Source organism: Chiloscyllium plagiosum, unplaced genomic scaffold, assembly GCF_037043375.1.
Source record: "Chiloscyllium plagiosum isolate Xiang-an unplaced genomic scaffold, Cpla_swu_hap1 HiC_scaffold_38, whole genome shotgun sequence".
Classification (NCBI taxonomy): domain Eukaryota; kingdom Metazoa; phylum Chordata; class Chondrichthyes; order Orectolobiformes; family Hemiscylliidae; genus Chiloscyllium; species Chiloscyllium plagiosum.
Genome location: NW_028270176.1, coordinates 60,533,855 through 60,555,457, shown reverse-complemented (window position 1 = coordinate 60,555,457; position 21,603 = coordinate 60,533,855). Strand labels below are relative to the sequence as shown.

At 44.7% G+C, this 21,603-nt stretch overlaps 1 long non-coding RNA gene across 1 annotated transcript; it reads right to left on the bottom strand.

Annotated features, from left to right (window-relative positions):
- Positions 1-1,104: 1,104 nt before the first annotated feature.
- LOC148139536 (uncharacterized) lies at positions 1,105-15,970 on the bottom strand. The gene is made up of 4 exons (XR_015753675.1): positions 15,876-15,970; positions 14,887-14,973; positions 11,171-11,275; positions 1,105-1,204 (listed from the first exon to the last, which is right to left on the bottom strand). It is a non-coding gene; the product is annotated as an uncharacterized LOC148139536 (long non-coding RNA).
- Between the last annotated feature and the right edge of the window lie 5,633 nt (positions 15,971-21,603).

Sequence of the window (21,603 nt, the reverse complement as noted above, 5' to 3'; positions counted from 1 at the left end):
GGACAGAGCGAGAGGGGTCAGAGCGAGAGGGGGACAGAGCGAGAGGGGGACAGAGCGAGTGGGGGACAGAGCGAGTGGGGGACAGAGATAGGGGGGACAGAGATAGGGGGGACAGAGATAGGGGGGACAGAGATAGGGGGGACAGAGATAGGGGGGACAGAGATAGGGGGGGACAGAGATAGGGGGGGACAGAGATGGGGGGACAGAGATGGGGGGGACAGAGATAGGGGGGACAGAGATGGGGGGGACAGAGATGGGGGGGACAGAGATGGGGGGGACAGAGATAGGGGGGACAGAGATAGGGGGGGACAGAGATAGGGGGGACAGAGAGATGGTGACAGAGAGATGGTGACGAGGAACTGTAGACCTCAGTGGTGGGTAAGCCGTTGGAGGCGATTCAGAAGGATAGGATTTGCATGTATTTGGAGAGTTAAGGAATGATTAGGGACACTCAACATGGTTACTTAACAGGGTGTCTCACAGACTTGATTGAGATTTTTAAGGTAGTCACCAAGAAGATCGATGAGGGCAGAGCGACAGACATTGTTTATTTGGACTTTAGTAAAGCCTTTAAAAAGGTTGTGCAGGGGAGACGAAGTTGTAAAGTTCGATCCCATGGGATTCAGCAAGAGCTTGCCAACTGGATACAAAATTAGCTTAACAATAGGAGACAGTAATAGTAGAGGGTTGTTTTTCACATTGGAGGCCCGTGACCAGCAGTGTTCTCCAGGAATCGGTGCTGGGTCCATTTTTGTTTTTCATGTGTGTAGATGGTTTGAATTAGAATATACAAGGCATGGTTTGTTTGTGGGTGACATCAAAAACTGTTAAGGTCGACAGTAACAAAAGGTTATCCACGAATACAGAGGGATCCTGATCAATTGGGTGAATGGGCTGAAATGTGGCAGATGGAATTTAATTTGAATAAATGTAAGATATTATATTTTAAGAAAACAAACATCTCCTTTAGCCGCATTAATTAATTACACTAATTAAAAGTAAGGCCTTGAGTAGTGATGTGGAAAAAAGAGACCGAGGGGTTCAGGTCTTTGCAGTTTGTGTCACATGTAGACAGGGTGGTTAAGTGGGTGTTTAGCACGCTTACCTTCATTGCTCAGACCTTTAGGTATAGGAGTTGGGACACTGTCATGAGGTTATACATGATGTTGGTGAGGCCTCTTCACTGTGTTCAGTTCTGGTCCCCCTGTTAGAGGAAGGATGTCATTAAATTGGAGAAGGTTCAGAAGATGTTTCCCAGGATGTTGCCATGAACGGAGGGATTGTTTTAGAAGGAGAGGATGGATAGGCTGGGATGTCTGTCACTGGAGAGCAGGAGGTTGAGGGGTGACCTTATTAGAGGTTTATAAAATCATGGAGTGTGTAGATAAGATGAATGGCTGCATGGGAGGGGGATTCAAGACACCGGTGCATACAATTTGAGAAGAGATGACAAAGATATTAAAAAGACATGAGTTTTTCTATTTTTGCACTTATGGGTTGAACTTCCAGAGGAAGTGGTAGCTGTGAATACAATTACAATACTTAAAAGATATTTGGATAAGTACATAAATAGGAAATATTTGGAGGGATATAGGCCAAGCAGAGGCAGGTGTGATTAGTTTAGGTGGAATTATAGTCGACATGGATTGGTTAGACCACAGGGTCCATTTCCATGATACATAACTTTGAAACTCTTAACTCTCGGTGTCTTCGTGCTCACAACTCTCCCTATCACTGTCACCTCATGAAGCTTCACAACTCTTCCTTATCTCTGCTATCATAAGCATCTCTGTAACATCCTCCAATCACACAATCCTCCCTATCTCTGTAATCTTGATCCCCACAAATCTCTCTGCTAAGTGCCTTTCTGTAATTCCAGCCTTGAGGATAGCCGATTTTAACTCAGATTCCTGCACCCTGAGCTCCAGAATTTCCTACTGAACCTCTCTGCTCATTTGCCTCCTCAAAACATTAACCAATCATCTATCATCTATTCTAATATCAAAAAGGTATGAGATGATCGCAGCGGGCCTGTGTGCTTGATGACCAATATGGATAAGATGGGGGCATTGTGTTCAACAGTTTAATACCAGAGACTCTGACCCCATTTTATTCCGTGTTTCTAGTGATTCCCTTTTTTTGAAGCAGACATGAGTGAGAAGCAGTGGAGAATGTAAATGATACATGGTCTGCATAGTGAGAGGATTCCACCCCCACTGGCTGTTTACCCTCCAGCTCCACAATGTCCAATAACCTATCCATGCTATTGCGGATCCTGGCACCAGGGAGGTAACATACTATCCTGGATTCATGTCTGTGGCCACAGAAGTGCCTGTCTGTACCCCTGACTATTGAATCCCCGTTACTCTCTTTCCTCCTGTTCGGTGCAGAATCCGAAGCGGGATACAGTATCTGTTTGATAACGGGATGATCACTGGGAACTCCTGCATTTCCTTCCTGAGCCTTTTACTTGATCTGATCGTCATCCATTCACTTTCCTAACTCACTGAACGTGCTGTCCATAACATCCTCAGTATTGCAGATGAGCTACAGTAAGTCCACTCACAGCTTCAGATCTGAAAAGCAGTTTCCCAGTAACTGCAGATGGGCACACTTCCTGCACATATTGTCGCCAGGGACACTGGAAGCATCCCTTATTTCCCACATTGTACAAGAGAAGAATACCGTGGATCTGAGGTCTCCTGTAACAATGTCTCTCTAGATTCAGCTAGTTCTCCTATCGCGAGAACTTAAATGAGCTAGCAACCTTTCTTCACTTCAAGCATGTCCATTATAATCTAAAGCCCCGACCGTTACTTAAGCTGACATGTTATACTTTAAAATCTGTTACAAAATATTCAGCAGGTATCTCATAAAAATTGGCTATTCCCATTGGGGCCATGTGAATTTCTGAATGGCCTGAACTAAACCTGAGTTTCAGCTTCACCTTCTCCCTGTCTCATCTCATTGTTTTCACCCAACTCCAAAACACACTCACTGAGCCAAGCAGCATTCTCAGTACAGCCCTGTCATTTTCAGTTGTCAGAATCTGGAACATTCCACCTGAAAAGATGCTGGAATTTTAGTCCATAGGAATTTTAATGGGTAGTTTGCAGAGAACTGAAAATAAAGAATTTACAGGTTAACATTACGAAGTGGGTGATTGGGGACTAAATCTGACAGTTCCTGCAAAGAGATGAGGTGCAATTTGGATAAATCTGTGCTCCCTTTCAGGGCAATATCCCCTTCCTCAGCTGCAGGGCCCAGAACAGAGCACACACCCAAAGGGTGATCCAGCCACAAATTTGTCCATCTCTCTGATTTTTGCTTTACAAAAGTATTGAAGATTAGATTTAGATTACTTTACAGTGTGGAAACAGTTCCTTCTGCCCAACAAGTCCACACCGACCCGCCGAAGTGAAACCCACCCATACCCCTACATTTACCCCTGACCTAACACTACGGGCAATTTAGTATGGCCAATTCACCTGACACTACACATCTTTGGACTGTGGGAGGAAACCGGAGCACCCGGAGGAAACCCACGCAGACACAGGGAGAACGTGCAAACTCCACACAGTCAGTCGCCTGAGGCAGGAATTGAACCCAGGTCTCAGGCACTGTGAGGCAGCAGTGCTAACCACTGTGCCACCGTGCCGCCCACTAAATGATATTTTCTCACAGACAGAACAGAACGGAAAAACCTTTCTGTTTTCACAGTTAAATGCCAATTATATTCAGGTCCTGATGTCTCTGCCGACTGTAAAAACCTGTTTTTGAGATCCCAGTCTCAATTAATATCCCATAAAATGAATTCACACAACAAAACTCACAGTCAGTGCAGGATGAATAGTAAAGACAAATATTTATCTTGCACCTAACCTACACGTCTCTGAAAACTAGGGGCAATTTAGCTCCCAGTGCAATGGCAAAGGAGATAGGGGTTAAAGAGTGAATAATAGGTGGGGACAGAGCCCAAAGGAACATTTGGAAAGAAAAAGGACTGGATAGCGATCTGGCTGGGAGAGTGCATAGCTGTTAATGGAGGGAACAGGAACCGGTGTCTGGCAGCATCTCAATGGATGTGATGGAAATGGTGGCTGATGTACGTTCTGCCGCAAAAAAGACCCTGAGCTTCCAGTTGCCTGCCACTTCAACACACGAGCCTGTTCCCTGGGCAACATCCCTGTCTCATACTTACTGCAATGTTCCAGTGAAGCTTGATACAAACTGGCAGAACACTCCAGAACATACCAAATGGCTCCGTATTTCAATTACAGCAATTTCCCCTCCCATGTGGTCAACAATACCCTCCACCATATCTCCTCTACTTCCCACACCTCTGCCCTTGAACCCAACTCCTTCAACTGCAACAAGGATAGAATCCCCCAAGTCCTCACATTCCACCCAGGTACAACACATCATCCTCCACCATTTCCACCACCTACAATCAGACCCCATCAGAGATATATTTCCCTCCCCAGTCCTTTCAGCATTCCTCAGAGACCATTCTCTGTGACTTCCTTGTTAGATCCACGCTCCCCACCAACCCATCCTCTACTCCCAGCACCTTCGCTCGCCATTGCAAGAGGTGGAAAACCTGTGCCCACACCTTCCCCTCACCTCCATCCAAGACACCAAAGGATCCTTCCACATTCAGCAGAGATAGTTCTTACATTCAAACACCTCACCGATTGAGTCCTTTGCTCTCGATGTGGTCTCCTCTACAGTGGGGAGACAGGACGCCAACTTGCGGAATATTTCAGGGAACATTTCTGGGACACGTACCAACCAACCACACTGCCCTGTGGCCGACAACTTCAACGGCCCCTCCCACTCCGCCAAGGACATGCAGATTCTGGGCTGCCTCCATCGCCAAATCGACCCATCCGAAGCCTGGAGGAATAACACCTCATTGTCCGCCTTGGGACCCTTCAACCACACAGCATCAATGTTTCCTCATCTCCCCTCACCCCACCTTATCCTAGCTCCAACCCTCCAACTCGGCACTGGCCTCTTGAACTGACCCATCTGTCCATCTTCCTTCCCCATTATCCACTCCACCCTCTCACCATTACCTCCCATCTGCATCTACCTATTGCCTTCCTAGCTCCCTTCCCCCCCAACCTACACACCCCCTCCTATTTATTTCTCAGCACTCTTTCCCACACCGCACATTCCTGATGAAGGGCATATACCTAAAATGTCGATTCTCCAGCTACTTGGATGCTGCCTGACCTGCTGTGCATTTCCAGTGCCACATGTTAATGAAGCTGGAAGAAGAAAACCTCATCACCGGGGACCCTTCAGCCCTTTGGCCTCAATATCAAATTCAATAATTTTAGATCCTGAACTCTCCCACGTCCTAGCATCCTAGCCCCCTACCTCACACACCAGGCCTTGTTATTACATAGCCTGCTATTACACACTATCTGTGATTAGCCACTAACAGTCCCCATAAACAGCTATTCACCCTCCCCCAGCCAGATCGATATACACTCCTTTGTCCAATTTCTCCTATCTCTCTCTTTGGGTTCTATTCCCAATCATTTACTCTTTAACCTATACCTTCTGCATATAAACCAACATTTTTTCCTCAGTCACATCAGTTCTGAGGAAGGTTCATAGGATCAGAAATGTTAACTATGACTTGTCTTCACAGATGCTGCCAGACCTGCTGAGCTTTTCCAGCACTTTCTGGTTGTTGTTTATCATTTCCATCATCCACAGTTTTTTCTGGTTTTTATTTAGCGGGAGCTTGTAATTCATGTCAAGCAGCCTACACCGTGTGTTTATAAACCGCCCCAGTACCCGCAAACTCCATTTTTCTCCCAGTCTATGCCACTCCCATCACACTCACTGAGTCCCCCCCTCACAGTGACACTGCGCCTGCACAGCTCATGGTCACGTGTTGGCCTGCTGGCCACACCCCTCATTCACCTCTATTGGCTGGAGGATCACGCCAACTCTCCTATTGATCTGCAGCTGCTGTCAATCACCTGGGCCCCATTGTGTCATGTTGGTGGGATCCTCCCATAAGTGTTGGAGGCTGAAGGGTGACCTCATTGAGTTTTATAAAACCATGAGGGGCATGAATGGGATAAATAGACAGGTCCAGAACGAGAGGGCATAGGTTTAAGTTGACAGGGAAAATATTTAAAAGGGACCTAAGGGGCAACTTCTGTCAATCAGAGGATGCTGCATGCATTGAATTTTCGGTCAGGACAAGTGGTGGAGCCTGGTACAATTACACCATCTGAAACGCATCTGAATGGGTATATGAATAGGAAGGGTATAGAGGGATATAAGCCAAGTGCTGGCAAATAGGACTTGATTAGGTTAAGACATCTGGTCAGCATGGACGAGTTTGACCGAAGGGTCTGTTTCTGTGCAGTACATCTCTATGGCTCGATGGCTCTGCGGTGGGATGAGCTTCATCATTCACAGTGAATGGGGCATTATCACAGAGTATAAGGGCTGGGGGCTATTCAGCCCATTTGAGCTGTACTTTCTCCCTCTGCAGATGCTGCAAATCTGTCCCAACTCCCCTCCCATCTGTCCATAGCCCTCCAAATCTTTCCTTAAAAAGTTGAATTCCAAATTTGTTTTGACAGTAACTGTTGAATCTGCATTCAGCTGTTGTTCAAACTGTTCCAGATGCTCAGAACTGACTCAGTAAAATAATCTTCACATTTTTACCTTGCATTATTTGCCAGTTACATGAATGCAGTTACTAAAAATTGTGACAAACTTTCTACTTTCCCTCTCTGTCAACTAAATATCCTGGAGACAAATCTGCTCCTGGTCGAAATCACGACAAGGGGAGGTTGAATAGGCTGGGGCTGTTTTCCCTGGAGTGTCGGAGGCTGAGGGGTGACCTCACAGAGGTACATAAAATCATGAGCGGCATGGACAGGATAAATAAGATAAATAGACAAAGTCTCCTCCCTGGAGTGGGGGCTTCCAGAACTAGAGGGCATAGGTTTAGGGTGGAGGGGAAAGATATAAAAGAGACCTGAGGGGCAACGTTTACACGCAGAGGGTGGTACGTGTATGGAATGAGTTTCCAGAGGAAGTGGTGGAGGCTAGTACAATTGCAACATTTAAAAGGCATCTAGATACGTATATGAATAGGAAAGATTTGGAGGGATATGGGCCGGGTGCTGGAAGGTGGTATAGATTGGGCTGGAATATCTGGTTGGCATGGATGGGTTGGACCGAAGGGTCTGTTTCTGTGCTGTATATCTCTGTGATGAATGACCTTTCAGCCATTTTTTTAAAAATCCAAATAGCTAGTTCTCCCTGTATTCTATGATGTTGAACTTGCTAACCAGTCTGTTGTTATGTGGAACATTGTGTCTTCCTGAAGTCCAAGTTAACGATGTCCATGCACAAAGCCATGCTGATTCTCCCCAATTATTTGCCTTTCCAATTACATGCAAACCCTGTCCCTTAGAATCCCTTCCAACAACTTGCCTGCCACTGACTTCAGGCTCACCGGTCTATAGTTCTCTGGCTTTTCCTTACCACCTTTCTCAAATAATGGCACACATCTTCCAGCACCTCACCTGTAGTTATTGATGACACAAATATCTCAGGGAGGGGCCCAACAATCACTTCCCTAGCTTCCCACAAATTTCTGGGATACAGCTGATCAGGTCCCAGGGATTTATCCACCTTTATCCATTTTAAGACATTCAGAGTATCCTCCTCTGTAACATGGACACTTGCCAAGTTATCACTATTTATTTGTGCAAATTCTCTAGCTTCCATATCGTTTTTCAGTAAAAAACCAATGTGTAATATTCATATAGAATCTTTCCAACGTCCTGCGGTTCCATAGTCAGTCTTGTTGATCTTTGAGGATCCCTATTCTCTGCCTGGTCACTCTTTGTCCTTAGTGTATTTCTAGAATCTCTTTGGATTCTCCTTAAACCTATTTCCCAAAGCCATCGCTTGTCCCCTTTTTGCCCTCCTGGTTTCCCTCAAGTATTCTCCTACTGTCTCTCTACTCCTCCAGGGATCCACTAAAACCCAGCTGTCTGTACCTGCCATATCCCTCCTTCATTTTCTTGACCAGAGCCTCAATTTCTCTCGACAGGCAGCATTCTCTACGCCTCCCAGCCTTGCCCTTAACAGGAACATACTGTCTGTGTACTCTCATTGTCTCATTTTTACAGGTCTATGGAGGCAATAGCAGATATGGACAGAGAATCAATCATTCTCAGTAAAGAGGAAGTGTTGGGAAAGGTAACAGCCCAAAGGTAAAAGGGGTGCCTGGCCGTGATGGAATGCATCCCAGGGGCTAAAAGAGATGGCCGGGAAAATAGCAAATGTGTTCATAATAATTCGCGAAAATTTGCTGGACTCTGGGATGTATCTGACAGATTGGAAAGCTGCAAATGTGATGCCACTATTTAAAAAAAAACACCCATTCGTTTAACTTCTGTAGTGGAGAAAATGCTTGAACCTCTCAAGGAAGTAGTAGCGAGTTATCTGGGCAGAAACTATCCCATTGAGCAGACACAGCATGGATTCATGAAAGGCAGCTCATGTTTAACGCATTTACTTGAACTATTTGAGGACATCACAAATGCGTTGGACAAGGGGGACCCGGTGGATGTGGTGTATCTGGATTTCCAGAAAATAATCGACAAGTTGCCACATGAAAGGCTGTTGTATAAGATAAAGGCTGCACGGCGTTATGGGTAATGTATTAGCATGGATATAGGATGGGTTAACCAACAAAAAGTAAAGAATGGGGATAAACGGGTGTTTGGATTAGTATTGGCACTACAACTGTTTACAATTTACACAAATGTTTTGGAGTTGAGGACCAAGTGTACGGTGTCAGATTTCAGATTTGATAGAAAGATGAGGTAGAGCAATGTGTGCAGAGGCCACCGTAAGTCTGCACAGGGATACAGATAGGTTGAGTGAGTGGGTAAGGATCTGGCAGATGGAGGACAATGTTGGGAAATGTGGGGTCATCCATTTTGGTCAAACTCACAGCAAACTGGATGATGAAATGGTGAAAACTTGCAGCAGGCTGCTGTGCAGAGGGAGCTGTGTGTCCTTCTGCATGAATCACAGGAAGTTGGTTTGCAGGTGCAGCAGGTAATTAAGGCAGTGAACGGAATATTGTGCTTCCTTGCTCGAGGGATGGTTATGCTGCAGCTGTACAGGCCACACCTGGAGTACTGTGTACAGGTTTGATCTCCTTACTTCAGCAAGGATGTACTAGCACTGGAGGGGGTGCAGAGGAGGGTCACTAGTTTGGGCCTGGAGTTGAGAGGGTTGGTGTATGTGGAGAGATTGAGAAAACTGGTTCTATACTCATTGTAATTTAGAAGAATGGGAGGTTGGATGGGGTAAAAAAACAAAATTATGAAGGGAGTAAGTAAGATAGAAGCAGGGAGTTTATTTTCACCAGGGATGGGTGAAACTAGAGAACATAGCGTCAAAATAAGGTGGAGCAGATTTAGGACTGAGTTTAGGAGTAACTTCTTCAGCTAAAGGGTTGTGAATCTGTGGAATTCCCTGCTGAGTGAAGCAGTTGAGCTATCAACTTTATTTGCCTTTAAGGCAAAAGGTAGATTTGTGAACAGGAAAGGAATTAAGGGTTATGGTGAGAGAGCAGGAATGTGGAGCTGAGGCCATGAAAAGATCAACCCTGATCTTATTGAATGGCAGAGCAGGTTTGAGGGGTCAGATGAAAGTTTTTGCCTTGTGCCATCAAAATTGACCTTTGAAAAGTTAAGTTTCTAAATTGGACAATCTGGTCTATTATTTTCTGTAACTATTTTAAAACTAGTAGAATTATCAGAGAATCCCAGAATCCCAACAGTGTGGAATGAGACCATTCAGCCCATCACATCGATACTGACGCTCAGAGCCTCCTAACCTCCCCCTGTAACGTTGCATTTTCCAGGGCCACCCAACCTACACATCCCCGAACACTACGGGAAATTCAGCCTGGATAATCCAATCTACTCTGCACATCGTTGCACTGTGGGAGGAAACCAGAGAACCCGGATGAAATCCACGCAGACAACCCCAATAAGGTGATCATCCCTTTCTTATTTCCCAGTTCCACCCAAATAACTTCACTGGGCGTACTCCCATGAATATATTCCCTTAGCACAAACATAATGCTATCCCTAATAAAAAACGCTACTCCCCCTCCTCTCTTGGCCCCGTTTCTATTCTTCCTATAGCATCTATACTCTGAAACATTAAGCTGCCAGTCCTATCCATCCCTGAGCCACGTTTCTGTAATACCCATAATATCCCAGTGCCATGTTCAAAACCATACCCTAAGCCCATCTGCCTTCCCTGTCAGGCCTCTTGCATTGAAATAAATGCAGTGTAACTACTCAGTCTGACCTCATCCTCTGCTTTGCCCTTGCCTGCCTTGACTATTTGACTGTTTGACCTCAGAACTGTACCAGCCTCAGACATACCTCTTTTCTCACTATCTATTTGCAATCACACCCACTCCCTCACTGGTTTAATGCCTCCTGAGTGGCATTAACAAATCTCCCTGCCCAGATATTAGACACCTTCCAAATCCATCCTTCTTATGCAGGTCAACTCTACTCCAGAGGAGATCACAATGATCCAAAAATGTGAATCATTTTCCCCTGCACCAGCTCCTTAGCAACTCATCCAGCACCTCCTCCTCTGTAACATGGACATTTTTCAAGATGTCACCATTTATTTCCCCACATTCTATATCGCCCATGTACTTCTTCACAGTAAACACTGATGCAAAGTACTTGTTTCCCTATCTCGCCCATCGCCTGAAGCCGCACACAAAGACTGCCTTGCTGATCTCTATTTTCTCCTAGTTAGCCTTTTGTTCTTAATGTATTTATAAAAGCCCTTTGGATTATCCTTAACCCTATTCGCCAAAGCTATCTCATGTCCCCTTTTTGCCTCCTGATTTCCCTCTTAATTATACTCCTACTGCCTTTATACTTGAAGGACTTTTGGATTAGAATAAATGCAAAATATTACATCCTGACAAAACAAACGAGGGTAGGACTTACACTCAATAAAAGTAGGGCCTTGAGTAGTGATATGGGAACAAAGAGACAGAGGGCTTCACGTCTTGGAAGTTTGTGTCCCATGTAGACAGGGTGGTTAAGAAGGTGCTTAGCACACTTACCTTCATTGTTCAGACCTTTGAGTACAGGAGTTGGGACGTTATGTTGAGAATGTACAAGACGTTGGGGAGGCCTCTTCTGGAATACTCTGTCCAGTTCTGGTTGTGCTGTTATAGGAAGGATATTATTAAATTGGAGCAGGTTCAGAAGAGATTTACCTGCATGTTGCCATGAATGGAGGGATTGTGTTCTAAGGAGAGGCTGGATAGACTGGGAATTTTTTTCACTGGCGTGCACAAGGTTGAGGGGTGACCTTATTAGAGGTTTATAAAATCAGAAAAAAAGAGTGTAGATAAGGTGAATAGCCGGGGGAGAGGGGGATTCAAAACCCGGGTGCATCCATTTTGACAAGAAATGAGAAAGGTTTGAGAAAAGACATGAGGGTTTTAAAAAATTATATACGTGTGGAATGCATTTTCAGAGGAAGTGGTAGCTGTGAATACAATTACAATATTTAAAATACATTCAGATAAGTACATAAATAGGAAATATTTGGATGGATGTGGACCAAGCGGAGGCAGGTACAATTCGTTCAGTTTGGAATTATGGTTGGCATGGACTGGTTGGACCTCAGGGCCTGTTTCCTTGCTGTATAACATTATGACTCTAACCCTTACTAACTCTAAATTCCTCCATCCTCAACTCTCCCGATCACTGTCACCTCATCCAGCCTCACAACTCTTCCTTATTTATATAATTCCTCACCAGCCACAGAACGCTCCCTATCTCATGTCCTCCAGTTTCTCAAAACTCTGCGATATGTGCCTTTCTTTAGTTCCAGCCTGGAGGATGCCCTCATTCACTCCGATTGGTTGGAAGACAAACTGGTACGACCTGGTCCTCCAGTACGGCTCTGCCTGCGCTGACATCAATCACACGAGACCCATTGTGAGGTGAGTAGTGGGATCCTCCCTCTATCTGCCATGGGATGAGGTTCATCATTCAGTGAATGGTGCAGTATCACAGAGCACAGTGGCTGGGGGCTATTCAGCCCGTTGGGACTGTACTCTCTCCCTCTGGAGATGCTGCACATCTGTCCCAATTCCCTTCCCATTTGCCCATAGCCCCTCAAATCTTCCCCTAAAAAGTAAAATTCCAAATCTGTTTATGAATAACTGCTGAGTCTGTGTCCAGCTGCCAATCAGACTGTTCCAGATGCTCAGACCTTACTGAATAAAATAATGTTCACATATTATTTGCCAATTACCTGAAAATAGTTACAAAAATTGTGACATTGTTAACAATTCCCTTCTCTCTGCAAATTAAATATCCTAGACACAAATTTGCAGCTGGTCAAACTCACTGCTTAACCTTCTCAGCTCCAAATACAATTATCTGTGCTTCTGCTAGCTCTCTACAAAAGAGGAACACATCTTATTTTCATTTATTCGTGTCATAGAGATGTACAGCACAGAAACAGACCTTTGGTCCAATTTGTCCATGCCAACTAGGAATCCTAAACTAATGGAATCCTATTCCCAGCTATTGATCCCTATCCCTCGAAACCCTGCCTATTCATTACCCAATCAGATGCCTTTCAAATGTTGTAATTGTATCAGCCTCCACGACTTCATCTGGCAGCTCATCCAATACACACACCACACCCAGCTTGAAAACTTTGCTCCTCAGATCCTTTTAAATCTTTGCTCTCTTGACTTAAGCCCATGTGATCTTGTTTTGGAACCACCTAACCTGGGGGGGAAAGACCCTGGCTGTTCACCTTATCCATGCCCCTCATGATTTTACAAATCTACATGAAGTCACCTCTCAATCTTTGACTCTCCAGGGAAATTACCTCCAGCCTCTCCTTGTAGCCCAAATCCTCCAACCCTGGCAAAGTCTTTGTCAATCTTGTCTGAACTCTTTCAAGATTCAGAACATCCTTCCCAGAACAGGGGATTTTGAACTTAAAACAGAATTCCTGAAATGGCTTAATCAATGTCCTGTCCATCCACAATATGATGCCCCAGCTTCTGTATTCAATGCATCGACCAATAAATATAAGCATACCAAACACCACTTTCACTAGTCTGCCTATCTGCGACTCTACTTTCAACGAACAATCAATCTGAACTCCATGGTCTCTTTGTTCAGCAACACTCCGAAGGACTTTACCATTAAGTATATAAATCCTGCCCTGATTTGCCTTTCCAAAATGCAGCACCTCGCATTTGTCTAAATTGAACTCCGTCTGCCATTCTTTGCTCCAATGGCCCATCTGATCAAGATCCTGTTGTATTCTGAGCTAACCTTCTTCGCTGTCCACTACACCTCCAATTTTGGTGTCTTCTGTAAAACCACTGACTATATCTCATATATTCACATCCACGTCATTTATTTGAGAACCGAATATCCATTCCTGCAGCACACTGCTGCTCACACGCCTCCAGTCCGCAAAGCAACCCTCCATCACCACCCTCTGCCTCCTACCTTCAAGCCAGTTTTGTATCCAAATGGCTAGTTCTCCCAACTAACCAGTCTGCTAACCAGTCTGCTTTGTGGAACATCGTTCAGTGTCCATATAGACAGCGTCCACAGTCTGTCTTCATCAATCATCTTTTTCACATCTTCAAAAAAACTCAAATCAAGTTAGAAAGAGAGAATTACTCACACAAAGTCATGTTGACTATCCTTAATCTTTCCTGGTCTTTCCAAATACATGTAAATCCTATCCCTCATAATCCCTTCCAACAACTTGCCTACCACTGACCTCAGGCTGCAGTTTTCTTGTTCCCTGGCCTTTCCTTACCACCTTTTTAAAATAACACCTGTCTTCCAGCACCTCACCTGTCACAAACGATGATATAAATACCTCAGGGAGGGGCACTGCTTTCCTAGCTTTCCACAAATTTCTGGGATACACCTGATCAGGACCCAGAGATTTATCTACCTTGATGCTATTTAAGACATCCAGTACCACCTCCTCTGTAACATGGACACTTTTCAAGCTATCACTGTTGTTAACTATCAAGTTCTCCATACTCTCCAGAAAAGAGTAGCATAGTATCTCTCCCACCTCCTGTTGTTCCACAGATGGCCTTCTTGGTCTTTAAGAAGTTGTATTCTTTGTCTGTTTTTTCTTTTATCCTTGATATATTTGTAGAATCACTTTGGATTCTACTTAAACCATTTCCTAGAGATATTTCATGTTCCATTTTTGCTCATCTGATTTCCCTTGAGTATATCCCTGTAAAAACATGAACCTGTCCTCCCAATTCCTCCGCCTCTGCCATATCTGCTTCCAGGAAAAGCAATTCCACTCCAGGACATCCCAGAAAGGATTCCTATTTCAAGGACTGCATTTCCCTCCCACGTGATCAAAAATTCCCTCCAATGCATATCCTCCACTTCCCGTACCTCCACCTTCCCCCCCACCCCTCTAACCACAATAAGAATATAATCCACCGGTCCTCACCTGCCACCCCACGAATCTCCAGATACAGCACATTAACCTCTGCAATTTCCGCTACCTACAGTCAGACCCCACCACCCTTCCCAAATGGTCTAGTGATACTATCGCTAGATGGATAATCCAGACACCCAGATAACGTTCTGGGTCCCAGGGTTTGGATCCCGTCACAGCAGACAGTGGAATGTGAATCCAATAAAAATTTGGAAGTAAGAATCTATTAAAGACCATGAGTCCATTGTTGATTGTTGCAAAAACAAACAATGAGATTCACTAATATCCTTCAGGGAAGGAATCTGCCATCCTTACCTGGTCTGGCCTGCATGTGACTCCAGACCCACAGCAACATGGTTGAATCTTAACTGCCCTTGAGGCCCAGCCAGTGACACCCTCATCCTGTGAATGAATTAAAAAAGGTCAAGTCTTGTATACAATCATACTATTCTTACAGATAAGTGATCTGTTAGTAAATTTGCTTCTCAATTCCCGGCTGACTATTTATTTCTCAGTTTCACCTGCACAACTTGCCTGGATGTACTTCCAGGATTATCCTCCTGAAGCCCAGCCATAATGTTATCCCTCATCAAAACCATCTCACCCCCCTGCTCTGTTGCCCCCTTTCTATCCTTGCTATAGCATCTATACCTTGGAACAATAAGCTCCTGGTCCTAACCATTCCTAAGTTATACCTCTGTAATTGCTGTAATATCCTAGTGCCATGTTCAAAACCATACCTTGAGCTCCTCTGCCTGACCTATCGGGCCTCCTGCATTGAAATAAATGCAGTGTAACTGCTCAGTCCTAGCTCATTCTGTGCCTTGCCCTTGCCTGCCTTGACTGTTTGACGCCTGAACTGTACCAGCCGCAGACTTGGCTCTTTCCTCACTCTTTTGAGTTTACCTCCATTCCTTCACTGGTTTAATGCCTCCTGAATAGAACTAGCAACTCTTCCCTTTCAGTGCAGGTACAATCCAACCTTCTGATGAAGGTCAATTCTACCCCACAAGAGATTTGAATGATCCAACAATGTGAAATCTTCTATTCCTATGTCATTGATACCAATAAACAACAGCCTCCCCTCAAAATGGTTATTCTCCCCTTTAAGAATATTCTACTCCCTCTCTGAGGCATCCTTATACAAAAATTACACATTCGAATAATAAACCTTATACTCATCACATCATTATAAAAGGATTACATAACACATGATGGTTTGGGGAGACCTTTTGAGAAAATGTGATGATTCAAAGGAGAATTTTTAAGCAGCAAATAGGATTGATCTGGAACGCAATACTCACAATGCGAATATCCATGTCCTGATGTACTGAGTAATTCAGAGTTTGGCAGAACATTTACTGAGATTACCATCTGAATGTCCACCTGTAATATCCTGTAATACAAGTTTATAAAATCTGTCACTCTCAGTTCAAGTTAGAAACCCACACCATCCCCTCCTCCTGGTGCAGGATTACTGTACATAGTTACAACAGGTCATCAGGAAGGGGAATGGAATGTTTTGTTCAGAGGGTTTTCAGTATGAGAGTTTGGAGTATATACCTGAGAGTAACGTGAGGAAGTGGTGGTGAGACCACCATATCTGGAGTAATGTGAGCAGTTTTGGTCCCTTTCGATAAGGAATGTGTCACTTTATTGGAGGCATTTCAGGGAAGATTCACTAGTAGAAAGTGCGGACTGCAGATGCTGGAGATCAGAGCTGAAAAATGTGTTGCTGGAAAAGCGCAGCAGGTCAGGCAGCATCCAAGCAGAAGGAGAATCAACGTTTTGGGCATAAGCTGAAGAAGGGCTTATGCCCGAAACATTGATTCTCCTGCTCCTTGGATGCTGCCTGACCTGCTGTGCTTTTCCAGCAACATATTTTTCAGCAGGGAAGATTCACTGGGATGATCCCTGGTTTGGATGGATTATCTTTTAAATAAAGGCTGAACAGGTTGGGACTCTACTCACTGGATTTTGGAGAAAGAGAGGTGATCTCATTGAGACAGATGGGATTCTTAAGGGGTTTGACAGGATAAATACTGAGTGGATGTTTCCGAGTGTTAATACTGAAAAGGGAGTCTGGAACCAGATTCTGGGTCAGTCGCGGAATCAAGGGTTCTGCTTCAGATTCGTCAAGTTTAAGGCGACACAGAGGCGGGTAAGGGGTTTTTTGTAGCAATGGAGCTGGGGTGAGGTGGAGACAAACAATGTTTAAGAGATTGGAATTCCCTGGTGTTTGGGATTGTGCAGATGTCTGATCAGAAGGTCACCTTAGGGTCAAATATAACAGCAATATTGTGAAGAACGTATTTCTGCCTCAGACAGTTACCAGGGAGAGGGAGAGGCTCAGCAGTAAGAGAAAGGAGTTTGGAATAACAACTGAAGGCAATGGGTTTAACCGTTACAATGTTTCATTGGAGGAAACTGCAGCTAATCAAGTAGTGGGAATGTGATAAGCAGTTTGGTAACTGAGTAACAGTGGAACAATGGAGAGGGATGGTGGGGAGGGAGAGCTGGACAGTGTCAGTGTACATGTGAAACCTAACATGGTGCTTTTTCACAATGTCAACTCCTGGCAGTATGTAGGTGAGATACAGGAGAGAGCAAGGATAGATACTGGAGGGACACAAAATGCAAGGAATTAAGAAAGGAAAGAGAGAGTGGAAATGGAGCAGGATTTTCCAAAAACCGTGAGGTCAAAAGGAAGTTTTTCAAAGAAGGGGAGAGAAGGGCATAACCAGAAAAGACAGACAGCCAGAACAAGGAACAATATCTGTGAATCGGTGAGGAGGAGGAGGAGACAGAGTGTTGGAAAGTCTGTGATTTAGCAAGCTTGGGTAAATTGTAAAGATGAGCTCTGATAAGGCTTAACAAGAGACTGGAGAACGATGTAGGTTTAGGACAAAAACCAGGAACACCACGTGAGGCAGTTTGGCTCAGTGGGCTAGTGGGAGGGAGGGAAGCAGCAGATCGGATTATCTCAGTCATGGTGACAGAGAAACTCCATGTGCTCCTCACTCATGTTATTGGAGGGGAGGACAGAGGAGACAGGATGATGGACAGTGTTTTACAAGAAACAAATCCAGGGTTAGTGATATTTAAAATGAGTGAACAAACCTGATGTATTTAGCTTTTATCCAGAATATTAAAACAAACGACTGAAGTCCTAGTTCGAATCCCATCTTGGCAGATGGTAGAATCTGAATTCACGAAAAAATAACTGGAATTAGGAATCTCCTGATTTCCATGAAACCATTGTCAATGGTAAATAAAATCCTGCCAACCTGACAGCAGCCCATCCAGCTACTCACTGTACTAATCACTGCAAAGTCTCAACACAGGAATGAAACTGGATGGACCATGTGGCATCTAACAAGGCACCAGAAATTACAACCACAGAATCTGCCCTCTCGATGGTGCACCGTCCTCCTCACTAACATCTAGATTTTGGTGCCAAAATGTGGAGAGCTGTACCTCAGATTAGTCAAGAAGCAGCCTGACATAGTCATATTCACGGAATCATCCCTTACAGACAATGACCAGACACCACCATCACCATCCTAGATATCGAGAGTGTGGTGCTGGAAAAGCACAACAGTCAGGCAGCATCAGAGGAGCAGGAGAATCGATGTTTTGAGCCTCAGCCCTTCATCAGTCTGATCTGGTGTGCTTTTCCAGCACCACACTCTCGACTCTGACCTCCAGCATCTGCAGTCTTCAATTTCTCCTAAAATCTCTGGATATGTCCTGTCCCACCGGCAGCACAGACCAGACAGAGGTGGTGGCACAGTGGTGTACAGACAGAGAGGATTCGCCCCGGGAGTCTCATGGCTCCTGCTGATTACCACGTACTGTCCTCCCTTGGCTGATGAATCAGTTCTCCTTCGTGTTGAACAATATTTGAAGGAAGCACTGAGGCAACAAAATGGTGTCAAACGTACTCTGGGTACAGGATTTCAATGTCCACAATCGAGACTACCTCTGCAACAGAATTACTGACTGAGCTGGCCAGGTCCTGAAGGACACAGCTGCTCAACTGAGTCTGCAGCGGGTGCTGAGGGAACCAACAAGAGGGAAAAAAACATACTTGATCTCATTGTTATGAATTGACCAGCTGCAGATATGTCTGGCCATGACAGTATCGGTAAGAACGACCATCACATGTTCCTTTTGGAGACAATGCCTTGCCTTAAAGTTGAGAAAACCTCCACTGTGTTGAGTGGCACTATCACCGTTCTAAATGGGACAGACTACAAAGAGATGTAGGATCTCAAACAGGGTATCTATGAGGTACTGTGGGACATCAACAGCAGCAGAACTGTTCTCCAGCACAATCTGTAATCTCATGGGGTTGTAAATCCTGCTCTCACCCATCACAATGGACAGTAAAGGAGGGCATGCCATGAGCAGCACCAGGCAGACCTAAAAATGAAGTGCTAATCTGGTGAAGCTATCAAACAGAATTACCTGCATATCAAACAGCATCAGCAGCAAGCAACACAGCTAAGTGATCCAACATCCAATGGAACAGATCGGAGCTCTGCAGTTCTGCCACACCCAGTTGTGAACGGTGATGGACAATTAAACAACTCACTGATGGAAGCATCACAGATATTCCCACCCTTACTGATGGAGGGGCCTCACACATCCATGCACCAGATAAGATGACAGCATTTGCAGCAATCTTCAGCCAGAAGTGCAAAATGGGATGATCCATCTCAGCCTTCTCCAGTGGTTTCCAACATCACAGATGTGAGTTTTAAGCCAGTTCGATTCAGTTTGAATAACATCAAGAAATGGTTAAGTAGTGCAAAGGTTACGGGCCCTGCCAATATTCTGGCAATAACACTGATGGCTTGTGCTCCAGAACTTGCCACCCACCGAGCCACGTACCGCTCCAGCACTGGCATCCACCAAAAATGCGAAACATTGCCCAGGAATGTTAAACACAAAAACACAGGACAATCCAACCCAGGCAATTTCCATCTATCAGTCCACACTCGATCAGCAGTAAAGTGATGGAAGATGTCATCACCAGGGCTACCAAGCAGCAGCTGCTCTGCAACAGCCAGCTGAGCGACACTCACTTTAGGCTCCACCAGGGCCACTCAGCTCCCGATTGTGTCACCGCCCTCATTCACAACCTGACAACCAGCTGAATCCCAGAGGTGAGGTGAGGGTGATAGCTCAGTCCCACTCCAAGATCACTATTTCTAGCTGATTTCACCCTTGTCTCAGCTCATATACTTTCATCCACATTGTGTTATCTCTAGACTTCATTATCCAAACTCACTCCCTGGCCAGCCTCCCACATTCAACCTCACTGTAATCTCAAGAACATCTAAATATCTGCTTGTTGATTCATCAAAAGTCTCCTATTCATAAGCAACAACATAGAGTCATAGAGATGTACAGCATGGAAACAGACCCTTCGGTCCAACCCATCCATGCCAACCAGATATCCCAACCCAATCTAGTCTCACCTACCAGCATGTGGCCAATATCCCTCAATTTAAATTTCTCACACTTGATTTAATTCCTGGCTGTGATAATCCCTAGCTCCCTGCACCACACACACTTTGAGACCTCGACAACCCATTTTCTTTGAGACTCCCAACCATTTGTTAATTCATTACTTCATCTGTGTGACTGTTTCTACAGTTGCTGAAGCAGCATGGTCTGAAATTCGCAGCCAAAATCTCACAGGTCTGCTTTCCATCTTTAAGACATCCCACAAAACCTGCTTTTGGTCACCTGACCTAATATCTCCATTTCTGGCCTTATGTCTAAAGTTCTCAATAGTATTTTTGTGAAATTATAAGCATGATAATAAAAATACAAACTGTTGTTGATTTGACATTATTTTCAAATCATCATTGTTGCTGAATGAATAATCTATAATGCCACTTACCCAACCTCATTGTAGGAGCACCTTCACCACACAAACTGCAGCTGTACAAGAAAGTCAAACATCACCCTCTCTACAGGCAACAGGGCTTTGGCATTAATCACTGGTATCTGTGGAAGGAGAAACACAGTTGATGTTTCAGGGAGTGCAAAATGGATTACAGGGAATGAAAATGGTGCAGAATTTGATAGTCAGAAATGGAAGGAAAATACACTTGCTTGTTGGAAAAAAGAATTCTTGACTGTCAAAAATATTCAAGAAAAAAGTAATCTGATAATAGAGCAGCACATGGTCAGGGGCTGGGCCGCAATGAAAAACTCATTTTCAAAGCGTCTATAAAAGTCATAATACAGTAGTAAACAGACCAAAAATACACCCATGGTCCGAGACTGAGGAAGCTAGATATTGACAAAATGGTGATGAGGGAGCCCAGAGGTGAATCAGAGCTGTATTGGCTGCTATGATCACAATGACTCTATACTGGAGAAAGGCTGCACATGCGCCTGGCTGCACCTTGCCCCCTACAAAGATGGCGGCTCCACACATGTCCAGTGAATCGTTGTCCCGAATAAAGATGGCGGCGCTCACGCCTCATTTACTGCAAACACGGGACTGGACGTTCAAATTTGTGTTTTCCGACGTGCACAATTTGTTTGTAAAACCTCTCCGCTCATAGCAACACAGTTTTTCTCCCATTTGCCTGTTTATTTCTTTCCTTACCGTATCCTTTCTCTCCATAACTTCCCGAGCATTCATTACAGCGACTGTGCGCCGCACGCGAGGGTGATCACATGGTTTAGTTTAGCTCCGCCCTTCATTCACTTTGATTGGTTGGAAGACCAACATCCCGCTAGGTCATCCAATACCGCCCACCGTCCTTTCATTGGTCCGGTGCTGACATCAATCACCCGGAGTCCTTTGTTGGCGAGAACATGCGGAGTGTGTCCTGCTTTAGCTGATTTGTTGGGTAATGTGATGGGAGAGTTTACTGAGGGTAAGAATTCCCTTTGTGTGAGCTCTGCAGTAGATTTCCTTTATTCATGGAGGGAATTGCCTTCCTACTCATGATGAATCAATGCCATCTGAATCAGTACATAAACACCACTTTTTCACTCCTTTTC